The sequence below is a fragment of the Maylandia zebra genome, linkage group LG20, assembly GCF_041146795.1.
Source record: "Maylandia zebra isolate NMK-2024a linkage group LG20, Mzebra_GT3a, whole genome shotgun sequence".
Taxonomy (NCBI): Eukaryota; Metazoa; Chordata; class Actinopteri; order Cichliformes; family Cichlidae; genus Maylandia; species Maylandia zebra.
In genome coordinates, this window is record NC_135186.1 from 13,966,500 (window position 1) to 13,987,172 (window position 20,673).

A 20,673-nucleotide genomic window follows, 5' to 3' on the forward strand; every position below is an offset into this window, starting at 1 on the left:
GGGGCTTTTGATCACGTAAATGAAGCAAATTATAAAGTTTGCTTTGGCAGGCATTATTCACTATGCTGTGACGTGTCGTGGAGCAAATTATGACTCAACTAAAGCTTAATCACAAGTGCTTGCCACAGCAGGTAGCTCCATGTATTTGATTTGGCGGTTTTTAATGCCAGATGCCCTTCCTGACACAACCCCAAAGAGATCTGTGTTTCCTTCTGATATCAAACCAGGGTTCTTTTACTTTTTAGGTGAATGTGTAAACCACTACACCTTGCAGCCACTGTTAACCAGAAATGTATAACAGCAGCCACATGTCAAATTTAATTCAGTTTTATTTATATAGTGCTAAATAACCTACATGCGATTTATATAGTAAAGACCCTACAATCAGCTGACCCCCTTTGAATCCTTGCTTATAGGAGGACATCTGATTATTAGGGTTTTCTCAGACAGTGGAAAGGAAGAACTCCCTTTTAACAGGAAGAAACCTCGGGCAGAAACAGGCACAGCGAGGGGCAGCCATCTGCTGCGGCCGGTTGGGGGTGAGGAGAGGGACAAATGTTAACTAAGTGAAGCAGTATAGCAGTAGGAGCTTTACTCCCTAAGCAGACCATTTCTCACTTTACTTTATAGTCCTTGCGTGACATATGGGCCCTTCCTTTTAGGGCCTATATTTTCTAAAACCTGCACAAAGGGGTTCAGGAGTTTAGTTTCTTTAGTTCTTTTTCAAACATAAAATAAAATTGGTAGAAAAAAAAATGTATTATGACTTTTTAAATTCAGTGATTCTAAAAACCAGCTGCGTTTTTAAAGTGAAACGTAGCATCTACCATAGCAGGGGGGAAAGGAGACAAAAATCTCAGCCAATTCAAAATGGATTTGACTATAGGATTATTACAGTGCATAACTTCAGCACTGACCTAGACATGAACATACACAAATCAAGGAAAAAATACAATTTCCACTAGGGTTCTAGCTTCCTTATATCAACAGCCTTGGCTTTATGTTAATAAGAAGGCATGTTTTGATTATGGCTGACTGCCAACTGGATCATAGAAATGCGGCAGACTAGTGGACTGCCACGGTCGAACCGGTCAAACAAACCATCTAAATGATTTCCTCCTCTTTCTGCTGCAGCTGCTGCATTTGGAGTAAGCACACACCAAATCCCAGTTTTTCTCTGCTACACTCCGCCCACAAGGCCAAGATCCTTTACTAAATTATACCATTCTGCTCGTCTCCTCATCTAATATAACATTGAGTGAGCAGCCACTCAAACGCTCGGAACAGTCTGGCAGAAAAGCATCTATCTGTCAGTTCCCATGAGCTAGAGAACAGGGTAATTTAAAGCCACTTTTCAGGTTCAATACCAGCCTTCCAGAGAAATCTCACATAGAATGAGATCAGCATTTCCTGCTGAGTTACTGTTTAAGCATAATTGGAAGGCCAGCATTTATTGCACAACTAAATAAAACATACAACCAACGCAAAGAAACTAAGTTAATTGATTGTAGAACATAGCTTTCTGAATTTACTCGTCAGACAGATTAAAAAATTCTAGCCAGAATTTGCAGATTAGCTGTCAGGTCAGTTGTGCATGTAACTGTTGAATCCGTGCTGCACAGGAAATCAAGTAACTTCTGTACAAAAAAGCAATGGCAATCACAGAAGTAGGCTACCCAGATGTTTGCATTCATTAGAAAAGCAGAAGTGAAGCCAATTACTTCCAACAGACTATTGAGAAAAAAATATAACTTGGAAAACAATATATTCAACAGGGTTCAAGTCCTGCATTGTTTGGTTTATGAAGGATGGGACTGTGAGGTACATCAACACGATAATACCAAGACAACTAGCTATGGTTGCTAACCTAATGTTTGCAGGAACATTATTGCAAGTTTTAAGTTATTTCAGACCACAGACCGCAGCCCTTCCATATCCTTGACTTTTCTGACATCCTGTTAGCATACATGTAATCTGGAAGGCTCATTGTCACATGCGACTGTCCAAACATCAATCAAAACTTTCATGTGGTTTGTGATTTGTTTTTAAATTAGCAAAGGCCAGCTTTATCTTCCCTACGCTCCGTTTGAAGTGGACTTCATGCTGATCGTTCCTTGAGGTTTTATGGTTTACTCTTCAACTTTTTATAACTTTCCCCCAGTTTCTCATTAATCAGGAGGAAGCATAAGAGGATTTTAGTTTTATCCACCATGAAAAGTGCCAAGTGAGCTGATTTGAAAGTGAAAGAATAATCGAGAGCAGCAAATGTAAATATTATCCAATTAAGGAAGCAGTTAAGTAGCGAGTTGCATTTTCAGTAGGGTCTAAACTAAATTCAACTTTTTCAAATCCAAAGAGCTATTGCTCAAATAACCTCATTAATACCAGTGACTGTTTAACACGGACAAAGTAAATGGCAGCAGTATGGTTTACTGATGATCAATAGCCTTGGACAGTTACAGCTCTGCCCTCATCCCCTCTCTTGAGTAGCCTAAGGGGATTGAATCCATCTACTGTCTGTTGACATCTAGACTGACACTCTAAAAATCCCTTTCACTGCTGATAAACCTGAGGATTAGACAAACAGCCGAGTAACAGCGGACCCCTGCAGACAATGAAGAAAGCAAAGCTGACTAAGCCTCTGGACCTTACTTTTCAAATATACAAACAAGTAATCCATTAGCTCAACTGACAGCAGAGTGAAGCAGCTGAGTTGGGTGTGTTTGATCAGCCAATTCTCACAATGTTATCTTGACATTTGTGCAAATTATATTGATCATTCATTGACCACTGGTGATTTTCAATTGTTACTAGCAGTCATTAATTCAAGCCTGATCTTGAGAACTAACTGTGAAACACTGATAACACCCATGGCATTAAATGGCAGTTGCCAGTATACCAAAGAGCTCAAGCAGCTTAGGCATGTCTTATAAAAAAGGAATGCTCCACCTGTGAGTCAGCCACATCACTAGCATAACTCTACTGGGTCCAAAGGCAACTGCCCAGATGCCTAGGGCTGGATTTCAGGGACAACAGTTTAGTGGGAAGAGGGTTTATGTTTCCAGCTTTGCAGCAACTGGACATACATGTAACTGTCTAAAAGTTTAGGCAGCATGGACTCAAATATGTACACAACTCTCTTTAGTGCCACCAAGGACTAGGCTCAGCAATCAGTCAGACCCCTGATTACCATCAGCAGATCCAACGTCATCAGTGATGTCTCAGACACAAGCCTCTACAAAGAACTGGAAAAGAGCGGAAAGTCAAATCTGAAATCCAATAAAAATGGTTGCATTATGTACAGCAAACAGATGCTGTTTGAACAGTCCCTAAAATGGCATTTGAGGGGGATGCAGATCGAGTTCTTACAGCAGAGTCATTTCAACCTTCAACGCAGAATATAAATTATGCTTATTAGTGACATTTCTTCTGAAGGCTTCTGGGTTTTGACATGAACAAGATCAAGATGTCATTTCCTTTTAGCTGTTGTAATTAATTAACCCAATTCAGCAAGAGTGCCTTATATGTATTGTAACTCTGTAGTGAAGAGGGAGAGTTAGGGGCCTAAAGCAGTAATACAGAATGGGGCAGCTGGGGGTTTAGGGTTTTGTCTAGAGCATGAGCTGCAGCCAGAGCTGAGGCTCTCCAGGGAGCTTGGTAAAGGGACCAGGGATGTGGCTGAGGCAGGGCACTGGTGGATAGTGGCACATGCACAACTGTCCTACGGCTGAGGGCTGCTTCAGAACAATAAAAGCCACACCCTCTGGGTTTAATAAGGCATGCCTTCTTTGGACCTATTGTAAGAAGATTACCTTTTCAAAAAGGATTACATGAATGAGGATTAATGTTGACCTTATTGTTGTATTAGCTAGGGATTCTATGCTATTCCGGATATTGAATTTTTTTTAATCCAAATTTTGATACTTCATTCTGAACATCGTCTTCTCAGACGAAGCTGCCCGGCAGAAAGGGAGAGCAATATTAAAGTTACAATTCAGCCACGGTACACAAACACCTACAGGCCAAAATTACGGAAATATCAACCCCCCCAAGAAAACATCAGTATAATATTCAAGCTTTCCAGCTTCATGTGCAAGTGTGATAAGCAATCCAAAGAACAAAGGGAGAAGATGAATAATTTAGTTATGGAAAATAAAAAACCCAATTAAAAGTTGATAAGAAAAAAGAAAAAAAGGGCGGACAGCAAGATAAAAACTACTAATGTGTTCATAAAATATCAGCTAGGAAAGAGCTGCTAACACAACAAAGAGAACAAGAGGCACTCCTTTATCCGCCAGCATTATTCTGCGATGAGGTAAGTAGCTTGCTCAATGGAAAGTTTTGTAAAATAAACATTATTAGTAATAGAAGTTACTGTCACATCTACACTCATTGTGAGATTATTTTATTTGTATAAAAAATGCCGTTTCCTGTCCATGAACAAAAAGGTAAGTGTGGTAAATATTCTTAACACCTGGGCAGTAACACATCTTCAATCAAATTAAGGGGCAACCACATAGGACGCATTATGCTTTCTTCTAAACTCAAATGAAATACCAGGTATTGTACACCACACTGCAGAAACATTTTTAGGACACTGTCAGTCAAGCACTACAAAACAAGAAGTCTGCCTTTGAAATTTCTCTAAATTATTCTAGAATATTACTACTTTTCTTTGTGGAGTTCCTCAGAACAAAAGTACAATGAAATTGTACTTTTTGAGTCAATCTAATTCAAATTTCTACAAACCTGTCAGATTTCCCACTAAAAAAATATCTTTCCTACAATTTCCAAGGGGCATGTTCTAAATCATAGGAGATAAATTGTTAGATAAGGTGTTGTAGACAATGAGTAACGAGCTTTCCACTTCCTAACACCGCCAAGAAAAGAAACCTTATCTGTGGATTGGTGGTTATCTGGGCACCCCCATCCATCTGCTTAGTTAACTGATTCTACCAAGAAGAGTTCAGGCTGAATTATATTGCACCCTTCCAGCGGAACCAAAGATATGAATCAAGATTCAGTATGTGACACGTGTGTGTGTGTGTGTGTGTGTGTGTGCGTGCGTGCGTGCGTGCGTGTGTTCGCGCGCTTTTCTTGACAAACGCCCTGCGCCTCTATTGTAAATCCTGTATGGTCAATAGGATGGGGGAATTGAAAGGGGGTTTCCATTTAAGTACAGTGAATGAAAGCTTGCTCCTAATGAAAAGGAGTATTTATTAGGCTGCCAATCTGACTGTCAGCCAACTCCCGCGAGGGCTTACTGAGGCCTAAGATCCAATCTAGCCAGGAGATAGCAAGCGTATCTGAAGCAGGGTCAACCAAATGTGAGTTGTCTTAACTAAGCTTGGAAAACCGATAAAAGAAGCAGCTTGGAGTTAGAGGAGAGAAGAAAATACAGGCCGAGAGCTTGAACAATGCCTTTTAGTTTCCTTTATCTTCCTAGGGATGCCTGTGGCCACAGTGGTGCCCCAGCAAGTGTTCTCTGCAGAGTCTCCACTCCCACACCCTACTACCACAAACACACACACACTCAGAAGAATGTACCATAAGGGACCACCAGCTGTTGCAGTGACCGATATGGGGAACGCCCTAATACTTCTATCATCAGAATCTGGTGTGCACATTGTCCCCCTCTCAAACACTGATGCACCTACTTGGATAGGCTGTTTGCTCTCTCATTTCTTTCCATGCCAGTTCATGTTTCTGATTATGATTAAGCAAACAAGTGCCTTGAAATCACCTAACAACTTAACAACACAGTTACTCATTAACAAGCGCTCATCAAAACTCAGCAAGGGATCACATCCTTTCCTGTTTTTATGATTAGCAACCGATGCCTGTGTTACTAAAAATGCTGCTAAAAATATATCTCACATCCTACTACGGTATGTGACACCCGAGAAGGTTATGGATGAGACGGCCTGCTGGGGAGGCTTCTGATTTCAAAAGGAAAAAGCACTCCGTTTACTGTTCCCACTCATTTCCACTTTTCTCACTGTTTAAAGGCAAACTACTTAACCTACAGTGCAGTCAACACTTGATACCTATAAATCAAAAAGCCCTGTCCTTGCTGCATGCGTGCTGAGCAGTCCTGCTTCTGTGACTCACAGAAAGGGCTAGAAAGCGGTGGTTTGAGCAGCATCACTTTTTCAATGACCAGCTGCAGCTGAAGTGGCCTTCGACCCATTCCTCTCCGTGTGTCTGAGAGGTTTGGGCTCCGGAAGAAACCTAAATGCTAGCTGTATGCCACATATAATGAGCATAATGAGCCACAGTTTGATTTCAAAAGCTCTCCATGTAGAAATGGCAGCCGCCCTGCGATACTGTTTTGGGTGTGACCCAGAAGATTTCTTGCTGTATGGAGTCTGAAGCCTAACAAAATTTAACAAAAGGTTGTAAGTGATAAACAGAACTAAATTAATGTGTGTTAGTTGAAAGCATATAAATCCTTAAATGTTATTTTAACCATTCTGGCTTTCTATTATCATTCACTTTTTACTATAATTTTTAAACTCCCATATTTTTGAATGTCCACTGTATGTATTTCTTTTTTTTTTACTTTTGGATCTCTCTGTGTGTGTAATAGATAGACAATAGATTCACTATCTATAGATTCAGCCTTCCAGATAGATTCACTATCTATTGTCAGTCATACATCAGAAACACTTGAAACAGTAAAGTAAAATAGACTAATATTTAAAGCTAACAAAAAACATGAGCTAATGTCGATTCCAACTTTTAAGTTAGTTCAGAAAATTACAATACATTAAACAGACTGAATACACAACTTATTACTACTGTGGACCTTGATAAAGACAAGAAAGATGTCGCTAAAAATGAAGACAATATATGAATATATGCAAGTTCTCATTAGCTAATTCAAGCTAAAATGTTTGCTAGGTTATACTAGCTACAGCTCAAGGCAGTACAGCAGTATACGGATCATGGATGCACTGACTGTTAAAGTTTGGCTACCAGTATTTAGAAAAACCTATGAACAACAACGCCATTTTCTTTTGGTTGTTTTTATTCCACTTTTAGTGTTAGGTAAAACCAAAATCCATCCATCCATCCATCTTCATCTGCTTTATCCGAGGCCGGGTCGCAGGGGCAGCAGCCTAAGCAGAGAAGCCCAGACCTCCCTCTCCCCAGCCACCTCCTCCAGCTTATCCGGGGGAACACCAAGGCATTCCCAGGCCAGCCGAGAGATATAATCTCTCCAGTGTGTCCTGGGTCTGCCCCGGGGCCTCCTCCCAGTGGGACATGCCCGGAACACCTCACCCAGGAGGCGCCCAGGAGGCATCCTTGTCAGATGCCCGAACCACCTCAGCTGGCTCCTTTCCATGCGGAGGAGCAGCAGCTCTACTCTGAGCCCCTCCCGGATGGCCGAACTTCTCACCCTATCTCTAAGGGAGAGGCCAGCCACCGTTCAGAGGAAGCTTATTTCTGCCGCTTGTATCCGCGATCTCGTTCTTTCGGTCTCTACCCACAGCTCGTGGCCATAGGTGAGGGTAGGGACGTAGATTGACCGGTAAATTGAGAGCTTCGCTTTTACACTCAGCTCCCTCTTCACCACGACGGACCGGTGCAGCGTCCGCATCACTGCAGCCGCAGCCCCAATCCGTCTGTCAATCTCCGGCTCCCTTCTCCCATCACTCGCGAACAAGACCCCGAGATACTTGAACTCCTCCACTTGGGGCAGGAACTCATCCCCGACCCGGAGTGGGCACTCCACCCTTTTCCGGCTGAGAACCATGGCCTCAAATTTGGAGGTGCTGATCCTCATTCCCGCTGCTTCACACTCGGCTGCGAACCGTTCCAGTGCGAGCTGGAGGCCTTCACCCGATGAAGCCAACAGAACATCATCCGCAAAAATCAGAGATGAGATTCTGAGGCCACCAAAGCGAAAGCCCTCCGCCACTTGGCTGCGACCAGGACGAAAACCGCATTGTTCCTCCTGTATCCGAGGTTCGACTAGCGGATGAACTCTCCTTTCCAGCACCCTGGCATAGACTTTCCCAGGGAGGCTGAGGAGTGTGATCCCCTTGTAGTTGGAACACACCCTCCGGTCTCCCTTCTTAAAGATGGGGACCACCACCCCGGTCTGCCAGTCCAGGGGTACTGCCCCTGATCTCCACGCAACATTGTAGAGGCGTGTCAACCAGGACAGCCCTACAACATCCAGAGCTTTCAGGAACTCGGGGCGGACCTCATGAACACCAGGGGCTCTGCCACCAAGGGGTTGTTTAACTGCCTCAGTGACCTCGCCCCCGGAAATTGGTGGGTCATTCCCCTCATCCCCAGACTCTGCTTCCTCCTCGGAAGACATGTCAGTGGGATTCAGGAGGTCCTCGAAGTATTCCTTCCACCGCCTGACAATTTTCTCAGTCAACGTCAGCAGCGCTCCGCCAGCACTATACACAGTGCAGGTAAAGCACCGCTTTCCCCTCCTGAGACGCCTGACGGTTTGCCAGAATCTCTTCGAGGCAGTCCGAAAGTCTTTTTCCATAGCCTCTCCGAACTCCTCCCACACCGAGTTTTAGCTTCAGCCACTGCCCGAGCCGCATTCCGCTTGGCCTGTCGATACCTGTCGGCTGACTCCAGAGTCCCACAGGCTAACCAAGCCCGATAGGACTCCTTCTTCAGCCTGGTGGCTCCCTTCACCTCTGGTGTCCACCATTTGGTTTGGGGATTACCAACCACCTTGCGGCCGCAGCTCAATGCAGCAGCTCCGGCAATGGAGACGCTGAACATGGTCCATTCGGACTCAATGTCCCCAGTCTCCCTCGGAATGCTGTTGAAGCTCTGCTGGAGGTGTGCGCTGAAGATCTCGTGGACTGGGGCCTCTGCTAGACGTTCCCAGCACACCCTCACTACGCGTTTAGGTGTACCGGGTCTGTCCAGCGTCCTCCCCCGCCACCTGACCCAACTCACCACCAGGTGGTGATCAGTTGACAGCTCAGCCCCTCTCTTTACCCGAGTGTCCAGAACATATGGTCGCAGGTCTGGTGATACAATTACAAAATCGATCTCGATCATCGACCTGCGGCCTAGAGCGTCCTGGTGCCACGTGCACTTATGGACACTCTTATGTTCAAACAAGGTGTTCGCTATGGCCAAACTGTGATTTGCACAGAAGTCCAATAACAAAACACCGCTTGGGTTCAGATCAGGGAGGCCATTCCTCCCAAGCACGCTCCTCCAGGTCTCGCTGTCGTTACCCACGTGAGCATTGAAGTCTCCCAGCAGGACAACAGAGTCTCCAGGTGGAGCACCTTCCAGCACCCCCCCCCCCCCGGGACTCTAAGAAGGCTGGGTACTCTGAACTGCCAATCGGCGCATAAGCACAGATGACAGTCAGGAACCGTTCCCCGACCCTAAGGCGCAGGGAACAAACCTTGTCATCCACCGGGAAAAACCCCAACATACCGGCAGCAAGCCGAGGGGATATTAAAATACCCACCCCAGCTCGCCGCCTCTCACCAGGGGCAAGTCCAGACTGAGACTGAGACAGAGTCCAGCCCCTCTCCAGGAGACTGGTTCCAAACCAAAATGATTCATTAAAACTCTACCAATTTACTTACAGACTAATGTTATCAGGTGATATTAGGTATATGATGATTTACCAATATCATCATTTTTAATAGCCAATAAATAAAGATTTTAAAAGCAAAGAAGAGACAGGGAAAATCATCATTCAGCCATGATATGAGTATTGATGCTGCATAGTTTGTCCACCAGAAGTTACTCTGCAACTCCCTAATAAGGACAACAGTTAGTTGGAATGCCACACATGCATAAACAAGTGAATAAATAACACATTTTAGATTTTAAAACAAAATGCTAAGGAAATTAGCTTAAAAATAAACTATCGGTTGATATATTGATAAGTGTCCAAATATCGATATTGTCCTCAAATGTCTATAGCAGTTTGGCTCTAATATTCATTACAAAAAGAAACAGATTTACAATCTTTCAGGTCTTCAACACCTTATTTTGTGACACTGTGACAAAAACCTTAGCCACCATAATTGGTAATATATTGTTTGCCAATAGGCAATCCAATCAGTGTGTCTGATATCACGCAAAAATGTTGATACCAACAAATACTGGCAACCATAAGCTATATTGGTATATTTCTTCAAAGAACATTTACATTTGTTTTATTCTATTTATATGGTCCCAATTCACAACAGTAATCACATCAAGGCACTTTATATTGTAAGATAAAAACCCTCAAAGAAACAAAGTTTTATATTCCCTTTTACAAACTTTTCATTCAAGCATCTCTACAGTCAGCTTACATCGCACAACTGACAAACTGGCTTTAAATCTATGAACAGTGTAACTTTTCTACAAAGTGATAAAGCAATAAAAAGCACTTTCTTTCATCCCCCACAGTCCATCGTGGGTAATGCGATATCGTGCTTTGGAACAGACCATCAGCAAGCAGATGGCCAGCTATTCCAAAAGTGTCTGGATGACAGGACCTACATAAGCAAGGTTCAAGACCGGGCTATGCAGCCATTAAAAATGCATATGAATTGTCCTATCAAAACATTTGACCCCTTTAAAAAAATGGGAAGAAAACCTGCTTTCCATCACTGACCTCTCACGATACTTAGAGGAGAGTTTTTCTGGAGGCTCTGATTTGATTTAATCAATCTCTAAGCTGTTTCTCATGTTGCTGGATTAAATCTGACAGCTGTTTTAAAACAGGAGAACCAGCTGTTGAGCTAAAGTCAAGCTTCCCTTTTTTTAGCCATTTCAACCAAACCATGCATTCACCCCGCACTCAAGAACATCAATCTATGAGAGAAACGTCTTTGTCTTAGGGTGAGCTTCCTCATTGTCTAAAGGCTGGTGAGATGTTTCTCGTCACCACACGCGACATAAACAACATCCACAATCATTACCCAACAGTGAGAGCGAGCCCATGTTCACGCCTCTAAACGCCAGTGAACTCCGTCCAAGTTCAGTGAACACAAAGTGCATGATTTCTGTTTTCTAAACGAGGCAGTAAAGAGGCCGCCGCGTATGTCCAGGAGAATGTTAGCAGGTGAGCAAGGCATTTGACATGGGCTCGCACAGCTCATGGACATTCCTACATCAGCTGACAAAGAGAGTGCGCACGGTGGCCCCGCTCTATGTCCATTGTAAAGCAGTCTGGTCTGAGTGTGCTGGGTAAGCTGGCACGGAGACTGTGCGTTACGCTGACAAATTCTGTTATATCCAAACAAACTGTGAGCACAATATTGCAAAATTACAAAGCAGGCCCACCTTCCATGTCAAACAAGTATCTAATATGAATTAAACTTACATTACATTATGCGCATTATGCCACCAAGCAGGTTTCTGTCTTTAACAAAGAAAAACTGAATGAGAATAACAGGCTATTATTCTTAATTTTACAAGAGGTTCTTTTGCCACAACTCCTGCTTGTTTTTTGTTGTTGTTTTTTTTAATCAATTTTAATCAAGGACGGCCTTGAACTTACCTGTTAGGTGTAAAGCTGGTGAATCAGCCGTCCATAGTGCTGACTGCAGTGAAACGGAGACTCACATCCACGCTAACAAGCAGAAAGTATCTGATGGGGTTAACCTCTACTTCGCGATTCAGACGGGGAGGAAAAAAGAGAAAGAAAGGATTTCTCAGCGCAGTTTAGAAAAAAACAACTGAACGTAGAAAGAAAGTCCCAGTCCTGTCCGGTGGGTTTTGTGGGTGTGGGTGGGTGTTCCCCTCAGAACCAGGAGCGGTCTGTTGTTTGGCCGCAGGACGGGGACCTCTACTCAGCTGAGCGGGTTCAACAGCTTTGCGTGAGGCTGAGTGAGCGTCAATCTCCGAGTCTGTACCCCGAGACCGGATGATAGTCTAGCCTACAAAATAAAAGCCTCGACTGTTTATTGTAATTTGTAGTAGTATTAGTAGAAAATATCTCTACTTCTGTCGAAATTTAACAAATCCCTCAATTAGTTGTCAGAAGAGTCCATCAAGTCAATTCATTTGAATTCAGTTTTATTTATACAGCACCAAATCACAACAACTGTCGCCTCAAGGCGTTTTATATTCTAAGGTAGAAACTACAATGATACATACAGAGAAAAACCCCATCATATGACCCTCTTAAGGCCTGGAGCCTAACTAATAATAATTGCTGTTATTATAAGAAGTAATAGTTGTCAGTAAAAGGTGTGTAAGTCTTGAGGATCACAGATATTTGTATTTACATTCACCATGGTGAATGCTTTCTGCAGTCGGCTGTGAATAACATAATGTTATTCGTTCGTGGAATATGGAAATGGAATATGGAAATGATTCAAAAGTGCCCTAGTAAGTTCAATTAACATTATCCAAAACTCTTGCTCTCTCTCACACGCGCGCGCGCACACACACACACACACTTTATCTTGCTTATTTTCTCTGTCTCCATCTTAACTTCATCCATACTTCCGTGTTCTATATCAAGGCTCTATAACATGAGAGGATTATTTTGAAAATCCACATCAGACGTATTGCTCTTCTCCTGCGGCTTGACAGCAGGGTGTAAGTTCATGGAGCGTGGTGACAGATTTCACGCAGAAGCACGGATGTAATTCAAACCTGCTCAGACCACATACAGAGAGAAAAGTTTATATTCTCTGACAGTTCCACATTATCTGGATTCCCTGTGCTTATTAGTTTAGATAACAGTATGTGACCATACAAGGGTTCACTAAGGTGCAGCTGATCATGATGAAGAAAGCTGTCGTCACGGATCTTTGAGGAAGTTTTGTGGTTGTTTTTGTTTGTTTAAATCTCCAGTGAAGTCTAGTTTGGAAGTCCTTCAGAATGAAAATGAAGTGACGTCAAAAGCCGGGACTCTCCTCCTTGTCTGCACCAACCACAACGATGCGTGACTGCCCTCTGCTGGCAGAGGGTCAGCTTTACTTCCCAAGTGTGACGTGTGCCTGAATGTTTCTGGTGCTGAGATATTTTCATAAAAGAACAAATTCCATTCTGAACATTTTTTTTTATTGACACGTCTTAAAAAAAAAAGCAGTAAAAGTGTGAGGTCAAATCTGGAGCTGTCCTACGGAAGCGTAGAGCTGCCACCTAGGCAAAAGAAAAATACAAGTGTATCACGTTATAACGTGAAAGGTTTATTGTTCTAACAAGATACTTTTCCTGTTTGTACAATATACTATCATGTTTGTACAATATACTTTTCACGTTTGAACAACATAATATCACGTTATTACAATATACATAATTATCACGTTCGTACAATATAGGATCACGTTCGTACAATATAATATTTATATTGTACGAACACTGCTGGAGGGGGTGATTTTTGGACATTTCATTGCATTTTGCATCAGGAGGCATTATGCTGCAAGTCCTTAAAAATGGATCACGTCATGGAGGTGGTTGTCCGAACTGTTAATTTCATCCGAGCCAGAGGTCTCAATCATCGTCAGTTTGACAGCCTTCTCAGTGACTGTAACATTACCCATGGTCTGCCAGACCACAGTGAGGTAAGGTGGTTAAGCAGAGGTGCTGTGCGCTTCTTTGATCTACGTGGGGAAATCGGACAATTTATGGAGAAAAAAGGAAAACCTGTTAAGGAATTACAGTTCCCACTTTGGCTGCAGGACCTTGCATTTATGGTTGATATTACAGAGCACTTGAATAATCTGAACAGAATGTTGCAGGGACGCAAAAAAATTGTAACACAGTATTATGACAGCATACATGCATTCAAGTTAAAGCTCACGTTATGGGAGACGCAGATAGCAAGCGGAGACCCTGCTCCGAGATGTGTGCGCAGCAAGTGTTAATCCTGACGTGAAACAGTACAAAGACAAGATTTCAGGGTTGCTGAGTGAATTTGAGAAACGATTTCAGGTCTTTAGCGAACTCGAGACAGAATTCGCAGTTTTTCGCTCACCATTCACAGTCAGAGCTTCTGATGTGCCTGTTGACATGCAACTTGAAATCATTGATTTGCAGTGTGATGTAGAATTGAAGGACAAATTTGCCTCTGTGGGCTTGGACACATTTTACAAGTATCTCCTACCACGCTATCCTAAATTGACAGCACTGGCTGCAAAAATGTTGTCCATGTTTGGGACTACCTACCTTTGTGAGCAAGTTTTCTCACTCATGACCATTAATAAAATAAAGCTACGCTCAAAGCTCACACATAAGCACTTAAATGAGATTCTGAAACTGGCTGCTACTCAGGATACGATGCCTGATATTGATGCACTAGTGCAGGCTAAAAGATGCCAAGTTTCAGGGGCAAATGCTGAGCAAGACTAAATTCTATGGAATGCTGTTTTGAACGTTGCACTATAAAATAAACAAATGTGAATATTTGCTCTAGTAATTGCTGTGAAAGTCAGTGGTAGTCAGAAACAGATTTACAAGAGAAGACTATTGTTAAGTAAAATATTATGTCTTATGCATGCCACATATGTTATCTATGTGAGTTTTTTATTTTTTATTTTACATTTTATGCATTAAAAAGGAAGGGGCCAAATTTACTTCATCAAATGTCTGTTTAAAACAGCTACCACTTAAGATTTCAAGTGTGTGGCCTCAATTTATGTGTTCAGAATTGCTTCCTAGATGTGGAAAATGTATTTTAAATTCATTCATTTCTAAATTTAGATGTGTTTGATGTATTTTAACATGCAGGGCAGTGTTTTTAAGTTCCACAAAACTGTTTGTTGACTAAATGTTTTAAAACCTTGTACAATCACTGTGATCAGATTTTTATGTATAATGCACTTAAATAAATGTTAAACTAAAAAACTCACTCACTCACTCACCCCTCCCTCCTGGCTCACAGCTTCTTCTTCTTCTTGGTTGGCAACCAATGTTAAGGCGCATTACCGCCCCCTGGCGCACAGCTCAGTGGACATTTAGATGAGAAAATATACATTTAACACATTTAAGGAAAATACTAATAAAATAAAAATAAACAAAATAAATGTTTATTAACCAATTTTTATAGGAAATTGCTTAATTTTAGAAATGTTTTTGCTCTATAAAATAGTTGGATTTTTTTTTTAGAATCATTCATCTTAGCAGTAGGATTTACATGAAAAGAGAAACAAATTAAGTTTGAGTGAAAATGTACATTTTTTTTGCACTCTCTGGTCAACTGACTCAGTGAATCAAATGACTCAAAAAACCTGATTCACTTTGGTGAGTGACTCATTAAAACTCGATTCAGTAAAAAGAATCAAATTTACCATCACTAATTTTCACTGCAGACTGGCCCACCAGGTATTAAAGCCATAAAGCCTTTGAATGAAAACAAACGCTGTTGTGACAGTGATGTACACTGTCTTTTTGGTATATGTATGATTTCTATAAATTTTACGTCAGATAAAAACTTTGTTCGCAAGATTCAGATAATTATTTAATAAAAGCTAGATATTTTAAATGAGAATAAGAAAGAAAAGTATTTCTTTGTGCCCCCCTTTCCCTGTTAATACCCTACCTGGGCCCCCTGGCAAAACTTTGCTAGATCCGCCCCTGCACAGTTACCAGCTGTCAGCTACATAGAAAAGGATCCTGGTGTTATTTGTCTCTCAGAAACAGTTCATAACTTCCCTTCAACTCATTCATGTCACCTAAAAGGTAAACCTGTTTCTCCATCACCTGTTCAGCTCTGATGATTCAGTAAGGACATCTCCTGGTTTCATCTTCATGTTTCCCTCTCACCAGATATACAAACCATCATGACCAGCAGCTTTTACAGCTGTGGCTCCAGCAAACATCAGCTGATACTAGAAATGAATATTAAATAAATTCTAACAACAGCTGATCAAGCTTAAAGGTGCTGCTGTTGTTTACCGCGACATCCGCTGGTTTCCTCTTTCTGGCGCGAAGTGGGCGATAAACAAACAAGAGAGAAAAGCCGATCAGCTGATCATTGATCAGTTTCATGATTGAAGTAGAAACAGGAGAGGGAGGGGGAGCGGATGAGAGAAGAAGAGGCAGCTGTGCAGCAAAGACAGAATAACTCCAGCTTTGTGTCTTTTTCATTGTAGCTGAAGTCCGGGACAAACTGCGTCTCTTCTCAGCTCAATACGAAACGCATAATATTTTCTCTGAATACGAGACCATTCCATTTTTTAAGGAGCCATTGGCAACTCTACTAACTAACCTTATGAATAAAATAAAGTTCACTATCAGTAACATAGCACCCACCCAGCTGTATAGAAACTCTGTCATGCTAGCTAGCACGCAGTACGAGTTATTGTAACTGACTGTAAAAAGTCAGCACAACGAAAATAAACGACACCTAAACTTGGTTTATATCTGACCCAGACAGACTGCAGGTCATAACTTCTTACCTGAAGTTCAGTTCACCTGACACTCGGACTGGCGGCTGCCTCGTGTCTCTCCTCCTCCTGCCTCCCCTTCCCTCATCCACCTGCTGGCCTCTGTGGAAGCTCCGCCATAGCCACCACCAAACAACTGACTTATTTTTACACATCGGCCAGCATCTGGCCAATCCACCACCTCTCATTGTTTATACTGTTATACTGTTTATACTGTTCAGATGAAAACGCAGTTTTCAAATCTATCTGGGCTAGTGTGGACGTAGCCTTAGATGGCGAAAGATGTACCCTTAGGCCCCCTCCTCGATTTAGAGATGGTCTTTCCCTTTTCACGTAAATTGCCTCCTTGACTCCACGCTCAAACCACCATTCCTCCATGTCCAGGATTTGTATGCCGTTATTTTTGTGCCACTATTCTGAGCGAACGTAAAAAAAAAATTGCAGTTGCAAGTGTTGCATTTTGAGGAGAAATTTATTTTGAGCAAAGAAAAGCTAAATTTGAATGAACAAATTCATTGCTGCATGCAAAAAATGTATTTCAGTGTTTTCTATTATCCATACAGACACACAAAAGCAGCCCCTCTCGCTCAGTTTTTGTATTTGCACTCTCAACATTTCTGCCCGTGCGTGCTCAACTCTTTCTATACACCGTTATATTTGTGCCACAAAACCAGCCAATCACAGACTTGGATGTAAAAAAATCTGATTGGCTGTTCTGGTCTCCAATCAGCTCGAAATGACGAAATGCAATATTCGAGAATCCATTTCACCCAAAACTCAAACGAGGCAGTGGCGGAGGAACACAGAGTGGCAGAGTTTGAAATATTACTCTTTCTGGGTCACAAAATAAACTTTTAAGATATTTTCATGTGAGAATGGTGCTGTGTAAACTTCAAATATCTGTTCAATTTATCAAGACATCACATATTTGCACAAGTGCTCTAAACATTTTCGGAGATGCCTGTTACCCACCAGCTGACCGGGTGGTCACTCGGGTTAAACATAATATATAAGGCTGAACTGACAAAAAATCGTCCGACTACACTACCAGGTATTATAGGAAAAACCATAAAGCCTTTGAACTAAAACAAACGCTGTTGTGACAGTGCTGTACACTGTCTTGTTGGTATATATGTATGATTTGTATCATCTTCATGTTTCCCTCTCACCACATATCCAAACCGATATCATGAGCAGCAGCTTTTACAGCTGTCACTCCAGCAAACATCAGCTGATACTAGAAAGGAATATTAAATAAATTATAACAACAGCTGATCAAACTTGAACGTGCTGCTGTTGTTTAGCACAACATCCGCTGGTTTCCTTTTTCTGGCACAAAGTGGGCGATAAACAAACAAGAGAGACGATCGGATGATCATCGATCAGTTTCATGATTGAAGTAGCAATAGGAGAGAGAGGGGAGAGAATGAGAGAAGAAGAAACAGCATTGCAGCAAAGCCACAGAATAACTTCAGCTTTGTGTCTTTTTTTTCCATTCTAGCTGAAGTACGGGATGAATCGTGTTCCTTTTCCCCTCAATACAGATGTATTGTAATTGATCCAGCCTACAGTTGATCATGACCAATTGGCTAATCCACCACCTTTCTTTTTTTTATACTTTATTTTTATTGATTATTATGTTTTATAATTATGACAGTCATCCACATAAATAGACAAAAAAAAAAAAAAAAAAAACAAAAGCAAAAAACAAACAAACAAAACATAATACACAATGGCAATAACATAATGGCACAGTAAAAACAACATAACATCAACTGTGACGGACAATGGCTCTAATTTTGTCAAGGCCTTTAAAAAGTACCAGCCAGTTGAGGAGGATGACTCTGAGAATGATGAGGATGAGGTAACTTTTACAAACATGAACGATGCCTTAAAAAAACAGTGTTGGTGATGATAATGACAACGACGAAAATGTAGGTGTGATGATCACTCTGCCGCCACACCAGAGATGTGCATCACACACATTAAGTCTTGTTTCTTGTAATGATGTTGACAAGTGGCTACTTTCACAATCAGAAACAAAGGCAGTATATAGAAGCGCTACCACAAAGTGCACAGGGTTATAGAACAAGGCCAGCCGTTCAACAGTGGCTGCAGAGACAGTGGATGGCATTATTGGAAAGAAACTGCTAGTTCCTAGCACTACAAGATGGAATTCGTTTTATGATTCCCTGGCTCGAATCTGTGAGATTTCGCTTGTTGAGCTGAACACCATCTTCTCCAAGTTTGGGTTGACAGCCATGACAGAGTGGGAACATCAGTTCATCAGGGAGTACTGCACTGTCATGAGGCCACTTACAGTGGCACTGGACATTTTTCAGGGAGAAGACAACACTTTTTATGGGATACTCCTACCCACACTGGATACATTGATGTTTAAGACCCTGGAGTTGAGCAGTGGCCTGCAAATTATTGAAAATCTTCCAGAGGCAGTTGTCACAGTAAGAACTTGTATTTTTAATCAATTGTATTTTATACATATGGATGGAAAATGCATATTATTAGTTTATACATCTTATTCTACGCTTTAGAGTTGTATGACTAGAGATCAGACCTTTTGCTGTAAAGCAAGAACAGAAACCATGTACTTTAAAAAGAACAATTATGAAAAATGTAATGTTAAATGCAATATATTTTTAAAGATCCACATGATATATAATGTGGTGTGTGTGTCTATGTGTATAGATAGGTTGTATAATATATTCTTTACATACTTTACTTTCAGGCAATCAAAACAAGATTTTCAGAGGTGTTGGAAAGTGAAGATGCTCTCTTGGCTGCTATGATTGTGCCCAAGTTCAAACTACGTTGGCTGCGGACACAGGAAAGGAAGGACAAGGCCAAGGCAAGTCTGCTGGCAGAGTGCCGGAAATTTGTCCTTGACCAAGACCAGCGAGCAGGTACCAGCACACCAACATGCCAACTTAGCACAGACTCAGCCACAGAGGATGACTTTTTTCCCTTTTGAAGATGAGGACGACACCTCTGCTACTGCAGAAAGTCAAGTCATAGATTATTTCAAATCAGGATTTCACTCAGATACAATGCATCCACGCCATCCAGTGCACCAGTAGAAAGACTGTTTAGCTTGGGAAAGCTCATCTTCTCTCCAAAGAGGAACAGACTTTCTGATGAGAAATTTGAGAAGCTCCTTGTTTTGAGATACAACCACTGGTTTAATGGCTAGGATGAATGGATGTAAGGGGTTCGTGGATGTGGCAAATAAGAATTCTCCATGTTTTAAAAACGCAGAGGACATTAAAACAGTACTCTCTAATATGCCTATACTGCAAGAACAGCACGTTTGACTTCAAATAGATTTTAAATGGCCATGGAGTTGAAACTTTGTATTATCTGTTTACATTTTTATACCTTATAAAAATTTTTAGTTTTATTATACAGTGTATTTTTTCTGTGTTAAATTGAAATCACCTCAACTATTTACTTTTGCATGGAGGAAAATACTTGTTTAGCCAGAGTTCTCTAAAGCTGTTACAGTTCGGCTCATTTAATTTGCACTACATTGCTTAAAAAGCATAATTTAATTTAATGCTTATTTGACAGCCAGTTGCAGCCTGTTTATGTGCAATAAATATCAAAGGTTCTGACACATCTGTTGTGTTTTATTGTATTAATTATGACAAATTTAAAAAATACTTCTCTCTACAATTATAAAATATTATCTGATTGGTGTTTTGTCATATTATCACAGTAACATTTGAATAGTTTGTATACATATATATTAATGTTTACTGTTAGTTCCTTCTGTAAAGTGCCTATTTACTTCAATTATATATTTGGTTTTATAACAGAGAGTTGCATATATGTTTTAGTATGTTCAAGTATGTTTAGTAATTTATTTTTTATTATTTTAGTAACTTTGATTAAGACTGGATCCAAGTTGTTTTACATATTTAAACATTTTTTTTAAAGTAACACAATAGTTACTTTCCTAGTAATTAAATACTTTTATAATATTGTAACTCAGTTACTAACTGAGTTACTTTTTTGAAGAAGTAACTAGTTACTCTAACTAATTACTTTTTCAAAGTAACTTGCCCAACACTGCTGTCCACTGAGCACTTTACGGTCCACCCCTGGTGATATTCGGAAGGGTATTTCCAGTCTCTTTTAAGAGCTGCCTTCTAAAAACAGTGGCCACGTCCTTAGCAAGCTTTCCTTCTTCCAGTGGTTGCGTGAAAATACTAAGTAACATAGCTAAGCTAAGCTCTGGTTATATAACCCACTGCCCATCATCCCACATTAGCACCTTCAACAAATCTCTCCCACTTCCTCCAGTTTTTATGAAATT

General features: G+C 41.2%; 1 protein-coding gene across 2 annotated transcripts in view; it reads right to left on the bottom strand.

Annotated features, from left to right (window-relative positions):
* Positions 1-11,826, bottom strand: part of plxnb1a (plexin b1a) — an 82,585-nt gene extending 70,759 nt beyond the window's left edge. For both annotated transcript variants that reach the window (XM_012924356.3, XM_004570004.3), the window contains exon 1: positions 11,501-11,826. The gene's annotated coding sequence lies outside the window, so the exon portion shown is untranslated. The remainder of the gene's footprint in view (positions 1-11,500) is intronic.
* Between the last annotated feature and the right edge of the window lie 8,847 nt (positions 11,827-20,673).